This window comes from Hevea brasiliensis, chromosome 8 (assembly GCF_030052815.1).
Source record: "Hevea brasiliensis isolate MT/VB/25A 57/8 chromosome 8, ASM3005281v1, whole genome shotgun sequence".
Lineage (NCBI taxonomy): Eukaryota > Viridiplantae > Streptophyta > Magnoliopsida > Malpighiales > Euphorbiaceae > Hevea > Hevea brasiliensis.
Genome location: NC_079500.1, coordinates 83,069,091 through 83,088,751, shown reverse-complemented (window position 1 = coordinate 83,088,751; position 19,661 = coordinate 83,069,091).

The following is a 19,661-nucleotide window of genomic DNA, read 5'->3' as shown; positions in this document are numbered from 1 at the left end:
TATAACTATTCTTATCCTTATGCACTATTGGGTAGTACATAGCTCTACACAATAAATCTCAAGTTAATACTGTAATCTGCAGCTTATAGCATAAATATCAAGAATATTGCATAGTTACTACGATACATCCCAATAGATCAAACTTCCCTATGTCTTATTTCTTTCAAATTTACTAATATCTTAAACTTATTTTGATTATGGTACTTACTGACATCTATCAACAGTAATACCTTTACTTCCATCTAGGGTAGATATATTGCTACAACTTACTTTTTGGTCCTCTTGCCTTACCTAATTAGGCTTACTAATTAACTTTATAATTTATCGTAGTCTAGGAGATATCTCTCACTAGAAACTTTTCCAAAATTAATTCCAATCACGCTTATTATCGCAATTCTTATCCTAAAAGACTAATTACTAACACATTAAAATTTATCTACATGTAAAGGAATAATAGTAGAACATATAATTTTAGCATTAACATATAAATAAGTAGAGCCGGAATTAAATAGTACAAAATTATTCCTTTCACAAGTTAAGAACATACCGGTAACTACATCTAATGTCTCTGCTTCTTCCTCTTGATGCATGGCATTCCCTCTTTCTAATTTATTCCTCTGCTCGGGTTGGTCCATTGTGCGAGGATTACCCGAAGTGCTGTCTCTACTTCTGCCTCTGCCCCTACTGACTATTAATGAGCCTCTAAAATCAGAATCTTTAACTGATTCCTCTGGTGTAGTATGTGGCATAAATCGACGTACACTAGTACAATCTCGGGCAAATGTCCAATTCCACCACAATTGAAGCAGGATTCAGTGGCCCTATGGCAAATACCCCCATGAAATTTTTCACAAACGTCACAGATACGGATAGGGTAGGAACTTCTAGTTCTCTGAAGAATGGTTATTGATTGCTTCTGCCCTGAAGATCTGCCTTTGTCATATTTAGGAGCTTAGGGTCTCTAAAAATCTTTTCTCTTTCCCAAATTACTACCCGAACTTTGATCGATAAGTTTCCCACTTTTCTCTTTTTCATACTGCTCTTGAGGGGGTTGAGTTTGTACTTGGGCCTGGGCTGACAGATTATCAGCCATTTGCTGAAAAAACATGGCCATCTGCTGAGCCGTTTGTGCAGTAATTAGTATAGAAGGGACTGGTGCAGTTAGACCTCCAACGCTTTGCAAAACTGGGGCCTCTCCTTGCACGTTAGCTGTATCAGACTGCTCTACCATTTTATCCCCCTTGTCCATATCTATTCATAGGATTTTTTTTTCTATTTCCTGTGCAACCAACACAAGGAGATTTCTCCCTGTTATTCATATTTATGATGCAAATGTACTATATGTATCAAACATTCAAGCAATTGTACTTATCAAAAAATATTTCAAATTCACTGTTCAAAATTTACTTTAAAACCTTTGCTCTGATACCACTAAACATGTCATACCCTACCCCTATGTAAGATGTAACATGATCCCATAGTACATCTAATGAATTACCGTACTTCGCCTACCGATAACCCATTAAATCTACTATAAGGGATTTTAAAAACAATTTCTTACATTTTGGAAGCGGTGAGCATTTTGGTAGGAATTAAAAACATTTAATTGAAGTTTCAAAACTAGTAAAAATTTTTATCCATTTTTATTTGTTCGCAAATTTCGGAAAAAAATTCGATAGAGTGTCATTTTTATTTTGAGAAAACAGTTCTTCAAAACCTGAAAATAAAGATACTCCCAATATTTTTCTCAATTACAACTCCATTATTCAATCTCATTTCACAAATCAACACAAGCAACTCAATACATAGTTTAAATTAAATCAAACATTGAAACCTCTCATTAAGGTAACAAAATTAATATTTACATTCATGGGATCATAAAAAATTTAGTAGTGCAAAACTTTATAAATACATAAAATCTCAAGATAACCTTATAATAATTTGTATTTAATTATAATCCAAAAATATATTACAAAAGAGTTTGTACAACTGCTCAAAGGAAACTTCATACATACAATTACAGAATTACATCAAAATCTAAAGTGCAAGGATATACCTATGATATTCCCAAAGAGAGTCTCACTATGTCTTTTCAGAAATCTTGCTCAGCTGCTTTATTATTCCTTTCATCTGCGACAGTAAACAAAGCTATCGCTGAGTGGTGAACTCAGTCGTGCACAAACTAATAATTTAAAACTTAATACAAGTTATGCTTGACAATTCATAACAAATAAAAATTTAAAATTTCTAAATTCTTCAAAACTCATAACATTCAGAAATCAATATTTTCATTCATGCAAATTATTCATTTGAATAACATTTTGATCAAATAGTAACTATTTATCTACATTTCTTTTAAATCTTAAAAAAATACAAAAATATTTTGAATCACTGACAAATTATTTATTTCAACCACAATTTATCAAACTATGCATAATTTAAAGGGCGTTGCCAACAATTCAAACAGTTGAACCCATGACCCAAAATTCAAATAGATGCCGTGTTGTACACCACGACATTTCACGCTCTCCCAATAACTGAGGCTAAAAGGGAGGAACAAAGACTAGCTAGTATATATGAGTACTCATTCAAACTCTTCCCCAACTGGCAAGCCAGAGAGGAAGGAACTCGCCCCATCTAGTGGAGGAGATATCTCACTAGACAAGCTAATGAGAATTCACAACATATTTTGCCATGTCAACTGTGGTTTCAAATCATATTCAAAACAATTTCTATTTACAATGTGTTTACAAATCATCAACATATTTAATCATCATAAATTCATGCTCAAGGTTGGCGACACATCAAACTTAAAATTGGTAATCCTCAAAACCATGCAATAAATCCTTAAATGCATAAGAAAATTTAAATTTAATTTATACAATTTCATTTAACAAATTAAAATCCTCTACATAATAAAATTATAAATCATAAAATAAACTTGTTCAAATCAATTTAGAATTGAAAAGTAACAAAATAGTTAGTTGTGCACAAACCTTATACGAGTCGCCTCTTAGCCTTGACTCAATGTCTCGGGTTCTTTTCCGGTATTCTTTTCCATTGAAACACATAATTTCACAGTGTTTTAGTATCACCATTTATCATAACTCCAAAAACAAATTCAAATCTACTTATACCTAGCTTTAATATGCTAAACTTGACGTTCCTTAAAATTTATACTTCGGGGTTACTATTCACGATACTATTCAAGTTAATTTATTGACTTTCTAAGGCTTAATAGGTATGGGAATTCTAATTTCACCCACATACCACATTTTAGTTACCTAACTTATTGGTTTTGGTTGTTTTCTTAAATTTTAAGTCCTTCAGGCAAAATTGTAAATTTTAAATTTTGGTGTCTTATGTTGCACTGTTCCATTGGTCATGTTGCTGTTAGAATTTGGCTAAGTTTTGTTCACAGAAATTATTCCTTATTGTCTTAAGTTTATTCTCGGTTTTGAATCACTCCAATTGGAGTTTTGTAGTTCAAGTTATAGCCATTTGAATCATGGCTGCCGGATTAGACTTAACCCAGATTTCTGGGCAAATTCTGGTTCTGGCAGTTTTAGGTCACCAATTTTGGGTGGCTAAATGACTTTGTTAAGGGAATTATTTGGGTTTTTGTTCTTCATGAAAGTTTTAGGTATATATCTCAGCTTTACACTAGTAAAATTTCAGGGCATTTAGACCTGATTAGCCCAAGTTATGGCCAAATGAACAAATAATGTTCATTTAGTCATTTTTGTACAGGTCAGACTGCATAAGTCCGAATTTGGTCAATTTGTTCACAAGGTTTTGGTTACTTTTTGGGCATGATTCCTAAATGAAAATTGTGTCATTTTGTGTCTATTTTCATTTCCAATTGGTCTCATACCAATTGAACTTGTAAATTTTCAGTTTTGGTCCTTGAAAAGGACCTTGGTCCTGCTGCCTGTAGAATAACCATTTTCAATCCGAATTTAAACTCACTTCTAACACTTCTAACACATCTCAATTGGTCACAAATCACCATTTTTCATCTCAAACAAGGTCAAACACACCATTTGACCAATTCTCACATTTTTGCCTTCCAAAACCCTAGGTCAAAACCCTAATTACGTAGAATTCAAATCTAATGCATTCTAAACATCTATCCATAGTTTACATACTTAATTCAACTTAAGCAACCATTCAAATGCATCAAATTCATTCATTCTCAACCCTACATACTGCTGGCCAAAATTTATATAGTCCTTTAACATATCATTTTGTTTCATTTTTCAACAAATCATCACTCAATCAGGTTGCCTAAGTATAAATATAAAGAGACAAAAAGAGAAATCAAACTAACCTTACTTGGAAATTTTCACCTCATTAAAACTTCCTCCTTTCTTTTTCTTTTTGTTGTCAAGCTCTTTATCAAGGTTTGAATACAAGGTTTAATGATAGAAATTTAAGTTTTTATGGTGGGATTTAGAATTTGATCAAGCTCATAATGAGCTTTAATGGAGTTTTAAGGGTGAGAGTGCTTTGAGAGAGGGAGAGAGAGAAATGGACGAGAATGAAGAAGACTTTCCCCTTTCTTTTTTCATTTTATTTTCTTTATGTTTTTAGTCTTATGGAAGACCATAAAATCAAATTAATTAAATTTATTAATTATATATTTATTGCATCATGCATAAGGTCATGCATGATGTCATCACTTTTTACTTTTCTATTTTCCTCTCTTTTTTTATTTATTTTTTCATTAGTTCTTTTATTTAATTACTGATTCCAAAATTTTCTTTTCTCTGATTTTATTTGACAGTTAGGTCAAGAGTCAGCCCTCGGGGTCAATTGACCAAATTGCTTCTCGCCGATTTAACCCGATTTGCAAATAATTCAATATTTCTTCAGGATACCTAACCTAATTATTTAATCTGCTTAACAATTTTTTCTGTGATTTTCTCTTTTGTACTGTGTTCGAAATGTTCCTAAGGACCGCAGCGTCACATTTTACGGTTTGAAATTTAAGTTGAAATCGACTTCGCAATCCATCCCGAAAAGGTCACCCATCGCTGTGACTCTTAGCTCATTTAACTTCTTATGTTTGTTTTTCTTATTTATACTTAACTAATTGACAATTACTAATTATTTGTGTTTAGGGCTTAACTAGGTGTCTTAAACACATTTCTAATCCTCTCAGTTATCCAGACCGACACCGGTCATCGGAATAGTGAAATATACCAGGCTATGCAAATAGGGGTGTTACAGAACATGAATTGAAATATTAGACAGAATGATAGTAAGAAAAGATTAGTGCTGCATAAACAAAGTAAATGTATTAAATTGTTAAAAGTCTTACACAAATTCAGAGGAAAGAAAATTATTCGATCATATAGAAAAGAAGAAATAAACGTGTGAATATTGTAAGACGGCTATTAGATAAAATTTCATGGATGAAATTTATTTTAAGGGGGGGAGAATTATAACACCCCTATGTTCGGTAGTACGTCCTACTGTTTCGACGGCTAATGCCTACCCCGGAAAGTCAGAATGTCTGGAACTGCACTGTAATGACAGTGAGGAAGTATAAAATAATGAAATATGTGATGGGAAAAATTAAGGAAAAATAAAAGAGATAAAATGTGACTAAGTTAAATGAGCCGAACCCGTAGCGATGGGTGACCGCACCAGGAAATTACGGCGAGGATCGTTGACTAGCCCTGGACCATGGGAAACCCAGGAAAATATTTTTGGGACAAAATTAAATGTCTACTAAGGTATAATTGACATTGGAAATTTCAAAGAAAAATTAGTAAGTCAGTACAAATAAAAACGAAAATTTAAGAAAATCGGCAGGACAAGAATTAAATCGGTGCTACCGAAAAAGTCTGAATTTGACCCGAAGAGGGGCATTTTGGTCATTTGACACCTAGAGTTGACTTTTGACCTAAATGTCCATGAAAATTAAGTGGTATTATATTTTGAAAATTTAATGAAAAATGAAATTCAAGATAACATGTAATTTAAGGGAATTGGAGGGCATAATTGCAATTAAAGGAAACCTTAAATTAATCAAAATTTTAATTGTGATTAGTGGGGCATTAGTGGAGTATATAAGGACCACTAGGACAGGTTTTTCCACTAAAAGATTCATCTTCTTCTTCATTCTTTTTCTTTGCCGAATGTCATTTTCCTCCAAGCTTCCTCCATGGCCATTCATGCATAAGCTCAAATCTACCAAGATTCAAGACATATTTCTTCAAACTCCCTTCATTAAAAGTGGTCCTCACACCATGGGCAGAATGTGGGCAGCAAAAAAAAGAGAAAATTCCATGGATTTGTGAAGCTCAAGTTGAGGTTAGTGGTTAATCTCCCCATTTTCTTTCATTAGATCTTGTTTTGAGCTTTGGGTGAGTTGATTTGTGAAGAAATTGAATAAATTAATGTATATTTGGTGAGCCCTTCATTTCAGCAGCCAAGAAATTCATGGGATTTTGATGTGTTTAAATGATGCAGATGAGTTTAAAGATGATGTTTGATATGGATATATGTATGGGAAGTGATAGGAATTGAATTGATTGAAATTGAGAAATTTAAATTACGGTTTGAAACAATTTGAAGGAGATATGTTCAATGGGGTAATTCGGCAACTTTAAAGTGTGGTTAGAAATGTGTTGTTTCATGGTTTGGTTTATTGAATTATGTTGGTTATGGTGGCAGCTTGTATAAGTGTATAATAGTTTGGAATTGGATATGTAAATGGGGTATGTTCATGTGGTTAAATTGTGTAAATGGACTTTGGAAAAATTCTATGTTATAGTGTGTATATTGAGAATGGTTACAAGCTGTCCAAAAAGAACAAAATGTGTTGTTAAATATGTCAATGGTATGGTACAAACTAGAATTGGCATGGAAGAGTTAGCTTGGTAAGTATAGAATGTGTAATTAGTAAGTGATGAAGAATGTATAGTAGGGCAGTGTATGTTTTAGCTTAGAACCTTAAGTGTGTGACTCCAATTGGTATGAGACCAATTGAAGGTGAAACTAGGCACAAAATGTGCCAACTTTCATGAAGGAAGCTTACCTAAATTCTACCTAGAAGGTGACTTGAAAAATGACCAAATCCAGATTAGTGACTTGAAAGCCTGAAAATTGACCATTTGGGCAGTAGTTAGTTTTTTGACCATAACTTACTCAAAACAGGTTCAATTAACCTGAGATTTTTACCATGAGTAGTTTAGACATAGATCTACAATTTTAGTGAAGACACCAAAGCCCAAAAATGGACAAAACCAAGCCAAATAGCTTGCACAAGTTTAGGTACCAAAACCGGCCGAACCAAAAATGACCTAAGCCTGCCATTTTAGTGCATTCTGTCCAGCATTGGTAAATTGACCATATCTTGGTCTACACAACTCAGAATGACCTGAAATTTTTCCCTGCATGCAATAAGACATAGACCTACAAGTTTTTAGTTTGGACTGAAACCCGAAAACCGAGGACACTAGGTCATCTGGCTAGGTCAAAATAGTACACCGAAATCCAGTAAATTGCAATAAAATGCAATACACTTGGAAATGAAATTTGTAACATATACCAACACTAAAGGGCTATAAAATGTGACATATTGCTAACATTAGAATTGACTCACTTAGAGTGCATCAAGGGTCAACATTATAAGTTGACTAATGAAATGAATTGAAGGGAATAGTACCAAGAAAATTTAGATATTGGATTTCATGGTTGAAAACAAATTCATTGAGTACTGAAACACTTTAAATTGTGTGTTTCAGTTGATAGGGATATTGAGAAGCATAAAGAACATTGAGTCAAGGCCTAGGAGCGACTCAAATCAGGTTTGTGCACAACTAGTTTTAATTAATTTTGTTCTGAATATTTTATATGATTAAATGACATATTTTTCTTAGAGAGAAATGGGAACGTGGGACGGCAAAGTAGTAGAGAAGAAGAGAAAATTCTGTTTTCTTTCATTATTATAAGATATTTATATAAATTTAAATATTAAATAAGGTATTTGTCTTATTAGGCAAATTTGCTAATTAATTTTTATTTAAAATATGTAACTAATTTTTCCATTTTCCATCCACTTTCTTTTTATTTATTTTTAATTAATCTTTTATTAATATTTATTCATATTTTATCCATTTTTATTAGTTTGTCAAATGGTGATTGGGTGGAGGCATTGTTAATGACATCATGTGATGTCATAATTTCCAATTTCTTTCATTTTCTTTTTCTTCTCTTCTCTACTCATTTTAAATTTAATTTTTATCAATATTTATTTATATTTCAGATCATAATAATTATTTACTTAACTAGACAAGTCGGCCAAAAATCATCTCTGAAGGCGAAATGACCAAAATGCCCTCCGTTTGGCTTAACAGACCAAAATTGTCTGTACCAATTGAAAAATTTTTCTAAGCATTTCCTTGGCATTCTAATGCCATAAGAACCTCAATAACCCTTCTCTGGAGTCCCAATAATTATTTTATAATTTTTCCCCCGGGTCTAAGGCTCCTAGTTGCGAGAACCGCAATTTCTCACTAGGTTACCCATCGCTAGGGCACCGGCTCATTTGACTTGGTTGTATTTTATTTCTAAAATTTTTCCTTAATTTTTCTTATACTTATTTGAGTTATTTATGACTCCTCACTCTAGTCTAATTATTTTTCCAGACGTTCTAACTGTCCGAACCGACACCAATCACCGAAACAGTAGAATGTACGTAATTGCTACAGTGAGGGTGTTACATTCTTCCTCTTTCCAGTAGGACCACTGGAACTCTGTTCTACTGATTTTCCCTATTTCTCTGTCTTCTATGATTTCTTTTTCTTAGGAGCAGTTTCAGACTCAATTCTTTCCAACTCTAGGGCTTGAGAAACAAGTTCAGAGAAGTTAGTGTGTTTGAATCCTATTACTTATAATCTGATACTGGGCTTCAAGCCAGTTTCAAACCTCTTGCATCTCTCCCTGTTGGTAGAAAGTAAACTCACTGTATAATGGCTCTGGCGGGAAAATTCTCTTTCATACTCAGCCACTGATCTGCCCCCTTGTTTCAGACTTAGGAATTCTCGTAGCTTCTGGTCCACATAAGCATCGGGGACATATTTCTGTCTGAATTCCCTGAGAAAGTCATTCTATGTTAGCACTGCAGGTTCTACCAAACTGTGGTGAATGGTTTTCCACCAGTCATAAGCATCCCCCTGTAGCAAAGATACTGAGTATTCAAATCTGAGCTCCTCTATGCAGTGCAGTTTCTTAAATACCCTATCCATCCTCTCTAACCACTGTTCAGCCTCTAGAGGATCTACTGTCCCCTTGAACTCTGTAACCCCATACTTCATCAATTTGTCATACTGTCTAGTAGGAGACTGTGGTTGTACCACTGGTGTATTGGGACTTGAGTAGGCACATTACTAGCCATTTGTTGGAACATTGCAGTCATCTGCTGAGCGAACTGAGCAGGGAACTGCGGTACTGTAGGGGTTGGTGTTGCTGAACCACTGACATTGTGTAGGCCTAGGGCATCCCCTTGCACCTCAGCCTCAATAGATTGATCGACTGAACGATCACCCTCTTCCATAGTCAATGCGAGGATTTTAGATCTCCTGAACAAATAACATAAGGACATTTCCTCCCGTTAGTGCATATTTATAATGTAATGTACTGTATGTATCAAACAATGATATTGAGCAGTTGTACTATGAAGAAAGAATATTCAAATAACAAGTGAAAACAGAATTTAAAAACTAGCTCTGATGCCACTAAAACATGTCACACCCTACCCCTCTGTAAGGCATAATATGATCCCGTAGTATACCTAATGAATTACCAACTCCGTCTACTGATAACCCATTAAATACACTACAAGGGATTTTAAAATCTTTTCTTACTTCTTTTATAGTGGTGAGCACTATTTACAGGTGTTAAAAACCTTTTTTTGAACTGAAGTGAATTGGCTAACACATTTAGACTATTAGTGATTTCTATAAAAATTTTGGCAGAGTGCCTTCTGTATTTTGGATAAAACAGTTCTTCAGAAAACCTGTAAAAAGCACTTCAATATATTTCCAAATCTCAACTCCAACATTTTTCTGAACACAACATATTTCTCAACTCAAATCCACAGTGATTTCTCAAAGACTGAGATACAAGAAATATAATACAATTTTTACAAGTCAAAATAACTCATAATTTACTTTACAACTTCAATGTACAATTTTAATTTACAGCTGCTCAAACCCAAGAACACTATGTACATACAGTGGTCATACATTACAGTACAAAATGCAACATGTGGTATACTCCTTATACCCGATAATCTCTCGCTGGATGTACTAGCAGCCTAGTCTGCTGCCCTGTCTGTCTGTCTACCTGCGACAGCAATGAAAAGCTATCGCTGAGACAATGTCTTAGTGGTGCACAACATTAACCAAATACAACTTTAAATCACATTTCATAAATCATATAAATGATAGATACATAAAACCATAGTTAAATTCAAGACAATGAATGTCATAAGGAATTTAACATAATATCACAATAAATCTCAGTAATCAAAACGTAGTTAAATTCAAAAGACAGTGAATGTCAATAAGAATTTAAACTCCATTTCACAAATTATCAAAGCTCATAATAACACAATTTAGTCAAATAATTAACGAACACAGTGTTGCCAATTCATACACAACTTAAGCCATGACACAAAATGTAACACCCTCCCTGTAGCAAGTCCGTACAATCTACTGTTCCGATGATCAGTGTTGGTCCGGACAGCTAGAACGTCCGGAAAAATATTTAAACTAAAGTGAGGAACCATAATTAACTCAAATATTAATAAGAAAAAATTTAGGAAAAATTTTAGAAATAAAATACAACTAAGTTAAATGAGCCGGTGCCCTAGCGATAGGTAACCGAGCGGGAAGTTGCGGTTCTCGCAACTAGGAGCCCTAGACCTGGGAGAAAATTCATAAAATAATTTTTAGGACTCCAGAGAAGAGTCATTGAGGTTTCTATGGCATTAGAATGCCAAGAAAAGGTTTAAAAATTTTTTTCAATCGGTACAGACAATTTTAGTCTATTAAGCCAAACGGAGGGCATTTTGGTCATTTTGTCTTCAGAGATGATTTTTGGCCAACTTGTCCAATTAAGTAAATAATTATTATGACACAAAATATGAATAAATATTGCTAAAAATTAAATTAAAATTGAGTAGAAAAGAAAAGAAAAAGAAAATGAAATTAAATTAGATTTAAGACATAGGATGACATCATTAAAAAGCTTCCCACCAATTAGAAATTGACAAGACAATTAAAATGAGATAAATACAACTAAAATGAAGTAAAAAAACAAATAAATTTCTGCAAGTCTCTTGCCATTTCAGTCGTAACCCATTTTCTCTTCCACCCAAACCACCATTAAAGCTCCTTTAAGCTTCATTTCCCACTTCAATTCACCTCAAAACCTTATCCTCCCTTCACTAAAAATTATACCCACACCAAGGAGAAGTGTTTGGCAGCCAAGAAAGAGTAAGAAAGTAAAGAAAAATTAAAGTCTTGGTTGGCTTGGATTTGAGCTAAAAGAGGTTAGTGCCAATTCCTTCTAGAAATTTTATGTATATCATATGTGGAGTAGGAATTAATTGTGAAAATTAAGTGAAATAAAACAAAAGTTGCATGATGAATTTTTACCATTTTTTGCAGCCATGGATTTATTAGAGTTTTGATGATTTCTTTGGATTAAATGAATATATGAGCTGCCCATGATATGAACTTAACAATTAGCACATTAAATTGTAGGTTAATGGAAGAGTAGAGAAATTGAGATTTTAGGGTTTTGAGCAAATTGGAGTTTAGCTCCTATAATGGTGTAGAAACATTTTAATGGTCAATTAGTGACCATTTGGTAATTGGTAAACAAGAAGTGAAGTGTGTTTAGTGATGGGATTTAGGTTTAGTGTGGCTGCCCTAGGTGACCTGTAGAATTGGACATGAGTCCAGCAGGTTTGGGCAGCCATAACTTGAATTGTAGAGGTTCAATTGGTATTTGGCCAATTGGAAATGAAACTGAACACATAGTGACACAACTTTGGTGAAGAAACCATGCCCATAAGACCAAACCAAGTGGACCAAAAGCTTGCCCCAATCCGGGTGTCCTGCAATCTGTCTCTGCAGAATGACCAAATGAACAGTGATTGTTCATTTGGCCATAACTCAGTGTAGAATGGCCCAATTGACCTGACATTTTTCCAGAGACAAGATAAGATACAGACCAACAACTTTCATGAAGGAACCCACTCCAAATTATGACCAGAACCTATCCAACAAGGCAGTTCCAGTTACTGTTCACTGCACTGTAGATATGGTCAGTCCAGAAAAATTCCAATCCGGCCAGTTGTGGTTTTTAGACCATAACTTGAGCTATAAAACTTCAAATGGAGTGATTCAAAAAAATAAATTCAACTAGACAAAATAAGGAACAACTTTCATGTTTATCATTTTCCCAAATTCCCACTGCAACAGTAACTAATGGAATAGTAAAGACAGGGTATGAAAACTGAAAATTCTGCTCCATTAATTTTAAGCTTAGAAATGGTATTGGTAACCAATACCAACAAATTTTGAATGCAAAATGTGGTATGTTGGGAGTGTTAAAACCAATGTACCTATTTTCTATGCAAAAGTCAACATTTTTGTTGACTAATGAAGGGAATAGTAACACAAAAACTTGAAATTCAAAAATTGAAAAATTCAAAAGTGTCAAATGCCCTAGTATACCTAACAAGATTGGTTTGGATTGTTTGGCATGCCAATAGGGTTCAGTTAGCAGTACTGCACATGGCATTATGCCATTCTGTGATTTCATGGCTTTTAGCCATTCTGACATTGTGTTGAGACTTGGCCTTGTGCCTAATGTTATTTACAGCTTATTAGCTGTTCTGTTGCACACCGGGAGATACATATGTGACCGATGGTGTGACGGCCCGAGGTACTTGATACCTAGTGCCAGTTTACCCGTTTATCCAGTCCAGTCGTCCAGTATAGGTTACTTGGGCAACCAAAAATGAAAGTGGATAAATTTAATGAAATAATGAATATAACAAGTATAAAATAAGTAAGACTACAAATAATCATCGAAAATTTATTTGCAATAAAACATCGATACATTCACTGCATATTTATTTTCTGTTATTTCTTTTTATTTTATTATTGGCACCACTAAGCATTATTTTTTAGCGCATTGCTTTTGCCACGCGTAGGTTCTGGAGATACTGACCGAGAGCCCAGTGGACCACAGACTGGGTGAGACCTCTTGCAGCTCTGCATAGTGCCCGTGTCACCTCACCATCTTCAGTGCATTGGTAGGACACTAGGTTTCATTTTGGTATTTTGTAATTAACTTTTATTTTCTTTTGTATAAATGGAACTTATACAATGTATTTTGATGTTAACATAAATAGTGAAAAATTGTGTTTATGAATGGAAATTTCTTTTATTATTATTGCTTGTATATGAATGCTATGAGAAATGAATGTTTGAGTAATGGAAAGGTTGTTGAAAAATAATTAAGACCTTATTGATGATTATTGGAGTTGAGATTGATTGGATATGAATATTGGAAGTGTTTTTCACAGGTTCTGAAGAACTGTTTTCTCCATTTTTAGCAGGTACTCTGCCGGATTTTCTATAAAATTTTCGGAACCCCAAATAAATTATAATTTCAATAAATGACTTAAATGAATTATATTTCACAAGTTATATTCAAAACTATGATAAAAATTATTTAAGGAAGAATAAAAATGATTAAAATAAAATAGAGTGTTCCGGTACACCGTGTAACATAGCTTACTCGGATATACTGTAGATGGATAAGGGGTGTCACATTTAGAGGTATCAGAGCACGGTTTAGGCATTTCTGGGCCTAGATTGAGTCCATACCATGCATTGCATTTGTAAGAGTTGAGGTGACACTAATGCAGATCTGTTTGTCTTTGTTATTTTGAATAGGATATGGACCCTACATCTCAGAGGGCAGTTAAGGAGGAAGTGGAGAGTCATGCTCCACCTGCAACAGCTGAGACTGGGGGTAGGGGAGAACCTGCTCCGCCAGCTCAAGCAGAGCCTGCTCAGCCCTCCACAGGCCATGTTCCAACAAATGGCCGAATTCTTCAGGCAAATGGCTGGGGTAATGCCAACACCACCACCACCACCACCTCCATAGCAGAAATCACAGCTGGAAATACTAAGAAAATTTAGAGCAGTGGACTTCTTTGGCAAGAGAGAAGATGATTCTGTTGCATCCAAAAATTTGTTGAACAGAACAGGCAGAGTTTTAAAACAACTCCACTGCACTCCAGAGCAAAATCTAGAAGCTGCTGTATCTCTGTTGCAAGATGATGCATATGAATGGTGGGATACGGTGTCCAGTGAAGTACAGCCAGAAGTAATAACTTGGGACTTCTTCCTTTCTGAATGCAAGAAGAAATATGTGGGTAGTGTATACCTAGAAGAGAGAAGAAGGGAGTTCATTAACCTGAGGCAGAGACTGCTAACAGTGGCCGAGTACGAAAAGGAATTTGTCAGATTAAGCCGCTATGGAAGGGAGATAGTCCCTAATGAGGCTGAAAGGTGTAAGAGATTTGAAGAGGGATTAAATGACAACATAAAGATTATGATCACTGCCTTGGGAATCGCCGACTTCACCAAGTTAGTGGAAGCTACAATAAAGGTTGAAAAGGTTAGAATAAGTGAGCAGACCAGAAGAGATAGACAGCAGAAGAGGGGCCCAGGTCAGTTTAGTTCATCTCCTGCATTTGGGAAGAAGTTCAAGGGTCCACCTACACAGAGTTCAGGTCAGCCACAAGGTCAGGGTCAGTCTCAGGGGCCCAGGCCACAGTTTACCCCTATGAGAGGTCAGTCCACACCATCGGTGGGCAGTTCTCCAGGGATGGGGTTGAGGACCGAGCCCAGAACTTCGCATGTCCACATTGCCTGAAGTGGCATAAGGGGGAGTGTTGGAGAGTGACTGGTGCCTGCTTAAGGTGTGGGTCAACAGAGCATCAGTTGAGGAACTGTCCACGCAGAACTATTACAGCTGCTCCAGCACAAGCAGACAGACCTGCTCCTGCACCACAAAGGGGTAGGAAACTCTGGCAAATCTGAGGCAGTGGGACCATCACAGAGGCCTGCATCTGAGCCAGTCGAGAGGCCTGAGAGCAGACCACCTATAAGAGCTTATGCCATTAGAGCTCAGGAGGAGCAAGATGCCCCAGACGTCATCAGGGGTACGTTCTCCCTCTATACTACATCTGTGCATGTGTTGGTGGATCCAGGATCCACTCATTCATACATCTGCATCAACCTACCCGTAGAAAGGGGGATACTAGTAGGGGAGAGTGACCAAGGCATTCTGGTCACTAATCCGTTGGGCCACAGTATAGTGGTGAACAAAGTATACAAGGGTTGCCCATTAAGGATTCAAGGGTATGAATTCTTGGCAGACTTGATTGAGTTGCCTTTCCATGAGTTTGACATGATTTTGGGAATGGACTGGTTGTCACGTCATCAGGCAATGGTTGATTGTAAATTGAAGAGAATTTCTTTGAAAACTCCTGAGGGTAATGAGATTACAGTTGTGGGGGAGAGGACAGATTTCTTGTCCAATGTTATCTCAACCACAGTTGCAAGAAAACTGATGAGAAAAGGCTGTGAAGCCTACCTAGCACATATGGTGGATACTAGGCAGGCTAAGCCAGATCTGTATGATATATCCACAGTAAAAGACTTCCCAGATGTGTTCCCTGAAGAATTGCCTGGTTTGCCACCAGAAAGGAAAGTTGAATTTACTATTGAGACACTGCCGGGTACAGCAACAATATCTATTGCTCCTTATAAGATGGCACCCACAGAATTGAAGGAACTGAAAATCCAATTACAGGAGTTGCTGGATAAGGGGTTCATACGCCCTAGTGTGTTACCATGGGGAGCTCCAGTACTGTTTGTAAAGAAGAAAGATGGGACTTTGAGGTTATGCATTGATTACCGGCAGTTGAATAAAGTGACAGTGAAGAATAAGTATCGTTGCCTAGAATTGATGATCTGTTTGATCAGTTGAAGGGAGCAGGAGTATTTTCTAAGATTGATCTCAGATCAGGGTATCATCAGTTGAGGGTGAGGGATGTAGATGTGTCAAAGACTGCATTTAGGACTCGGTATGAGCATTATGAGTTTCTGGTGATGCCCTTTGGCCTAACAAATGCACCCGCAGCATTCATGGACCTTATGAACAGTATCTTCCATCCATACCTAGATCGGTTCGTAGTGGTCTTTATTGTTGATATTTTGGTGTATTCCAAGACCAGGGAAGAACATGATGAGCATTTGAGAATTGCTTTGCAAACCTTGAGAGAAAAGAAGCTGTATGCCAAGTTGTCCAAGTGTGACTTCTGGTTGAATGAGATTGCATTTCTTGGACACATAGTGTCAGCTGATGGGATTAGGGTGGATCTCAAGAAAATAGAAGCAGTGATGGAATGGAAGCCTCCCAGGAATACAACTGAGGTCAGAAGTTTCTTGGGGCTAGCGGGGTATTACAGAAGATTTGTGAAAGGATTTTTCTTAATAGCTACTCCAATGACCAAGTTGTTACACAAGAATGTTAGATTTGACTTGAATAACAAGTGTCAGACCAGTTTTGAGAAGTTGAAGGCTATGTTGACAGAGGCACCAGTGTTAACACAGCTAGTGTCAGGAAAGGACTTTGTGGTCTACAGTGATGCCTCTCATAATGGGTTAGGGTGTGTATTGATGCAAGAGGGGAAGGTGGTCACTTATGCTTCCAGACAGCTAAGGCCACATGAACAGAATTACCCTACCCATGATCTAGAGCTTACAGCAATTATCTTCACACTAAAGATATGGAGGCACTACTTGTATGGTGAAAAGTGCTACATTTACACAGACCACAAAAGCCTGAAATACTTGCCAACCTAGAAGGAGCTCAACCTTAGACAGAAACGATGGATTGAGTTCCTGAAGGACTATGATTGTGTAATTGACTACCATCATGGGAAGGCAAATGTAGTTGCTGATGCTTTGAGCAGAAAATCCATCACAGCTTTGAGATCATTGAATGCTCGTCTATCTTTGGTTCGAGATGGAGCTATTTTGGCTGAGTTGCAAGTGACGCCAAACCTGCTACAGCAGATATTAGATGGGCAAAAGGCAGATGAAAAATTAATGGCTATTATGAGCAAAATCTCAGAGGGAAAAGCAACTGACTATGAGGTGAAAGTAGATGGGTGTCTGTACTACAAAGGAAGAGTATGTGTACCAGATGATGGGGAATTGAAGGCCAGTATTCTGAAAGAGGCACATACCAGTGTTTATGCTATGCACCCAGGAAGTACAAAGATGTATCATGATCCAAGCTTGATATTGGTGGCCTGGTATGAAGAAGGACATAGCTGACTATGTGACTAAATGCTTGACATGTCAGCAAGTCAAGGCAGAACATCAAGTTCCATCAGGGTTGCTACAGCCTATACGCATACCTGAATGGAAATGGGATCGGGTCACCATGGATTTTGTAAGTGGCCTACCTCTCACCCAGAAGAAACATGATGCAGTGTGGGTGATAGTAGATAGATTGACGAAGTCAGCACACTTTCTGCCAGTTAGGACTGACTACTCACTGGAGAAGTTAGCAGAATTGTCTATCAGTGAGATAGTTAGACTGCATGGAATTCCACTTTCCATCATATATGATCGAGACCCAAGGTTTACATCGAGATTTTGGAAGAAGTTGCATGAGTCCTTGGGTACACAACTCCACTTCAGCACAGCTTTCCATCCTCAGACGGATGGGCAATCAGAAAGAGTAATCCAGGTAAACAATTGAACCAATTGAATTAATACAAATATTGAACTAAAATGATAATAATAACATGAAATATATGTCAGGTCCTTGAGGATATGCTGAGGAGTTGTGTCATTGAGTTTGAGGAAAGTTGGGATAGATACCTCCCACTGGCAGAATTTGCATACAACAATAGCTACCAAGCTAGCATCCAAATGGCCCCGTATGAAGCACTGTATGGGAGGAAATATAGAACTCCAGTGTGCTGGACTGAATTGGGTGAATACAAACTGGTAGGGCTAGACATGGTGAAACAGACTGAGGAGAAACTAAAACTAATCAAAGCCAATCTGAAAGTTGCCTCAGACAGACAGAAATCTTATGCCGATTTGAAGAGAAAAGAAATAGAATATGTGGTTGGTGACAAAGTTTTCCTCAAGGTGTCACCATGGAAGAAGGTATTGAGGTTTGGAAGGAAAGGTAAGTTAAGCCCTAGGTTCATTGGCCCATATGAAGTCATTAAACGTGTGGGTCCAGTGGCCTATAGGCTAGCTTTACCACCAGAGCTGGACAAGATCCACAATTTGTTCCACGTGTCTATACTAAGAAGATACCGCTCAGATCCTTCACATGTCATCTCCAGGGAAGAAATTGAAATACAACCGGATTTGACATACGAAGAAGAACCCATACGGATTCTGGCTCGGGAAGTGAAAGAGTTAAGAAATAAGCAGATTCCATTGGTGAAAGTGCTTTGGAGGCACCACAACACCGAGGAGGCAACTTGGGAAAGTGAAGAGACGATGAGGCAATAGTTCCCTCAACTGTTTGCATCAGGTAAAATTTCGAGGACGAAATTTAAATTAGAGGGGAAGAGTTGTAACACCCTCCCTGTAGCAACTCCGTACATTCTACTGTTCTGGTGACCAGTGTCGGTCCGGACAGCTAGAACGTCTGGAAAAATATTTAAACTAAAGTGAGGAACCATAATTAACTCAAATATTAATGAGAAAAAATTTAGGAAAAATTTTAGAAATAAAATACAACCAAGTTAAATGAGCCGGTGCCCTAGCGATGGGTAACCGAGCGGAAAGTTGCGGTTCTCGCAACTAGGAGCCCTAGACCCGGGAGAAAATTCATAAAATAATTTTTAGGACTCCAGAGAAGAGTCATTGAGGTTTCTATAGCATTAGAATGCCAAGAAAAGGTTTAAAATTTTTTTTCAATCGGTACAGACAATTTTAGTCTGTTAAGCCAAACGGAGAGCATTTTGGTCATTTCGTCTTCAGAGATGATTTTTGGCCAACTTGTCCAGTTAAGTAAATAATTATTATGACATAAAATATGAATAAATATTGCTAAAAATTAAATTAAAATTGAGTAGAAAAGAAAAGAAAAAGAAAATGAAATTAAATTAGATTTATGACATAGGATGACATCATTAAAAAGCTTCCCACCAATTAGAAATTGACAAGCCAATTAAAATGAGATAAATACAACTAAAATGAAGTAAAAAAACAAATAAATTTCTGCAATTCTCTTCCCATTTCAGCCGTAACCCATTTTCTCTTCCACCCAAACCACCATTAAAGCTCCCTTAAGCTTCATTTCCCACTTCAATTCACCTCAAAACCTTATCCTCCCTTCACTAAAAATTATACCCACATCAAGGAGAAGTGTTTGGAAGCTAAGAAAGAGTAAGAAAGTAAAGAAAAATTAAAGTCTTGGTTGGCTTGGATTTGAGCTAAAAGAGGTTAGTGCCAATTCCTTCTAGAAATTTTATGTATATCATATGTGGAGTAGGAATTAAGTGTGAAAAT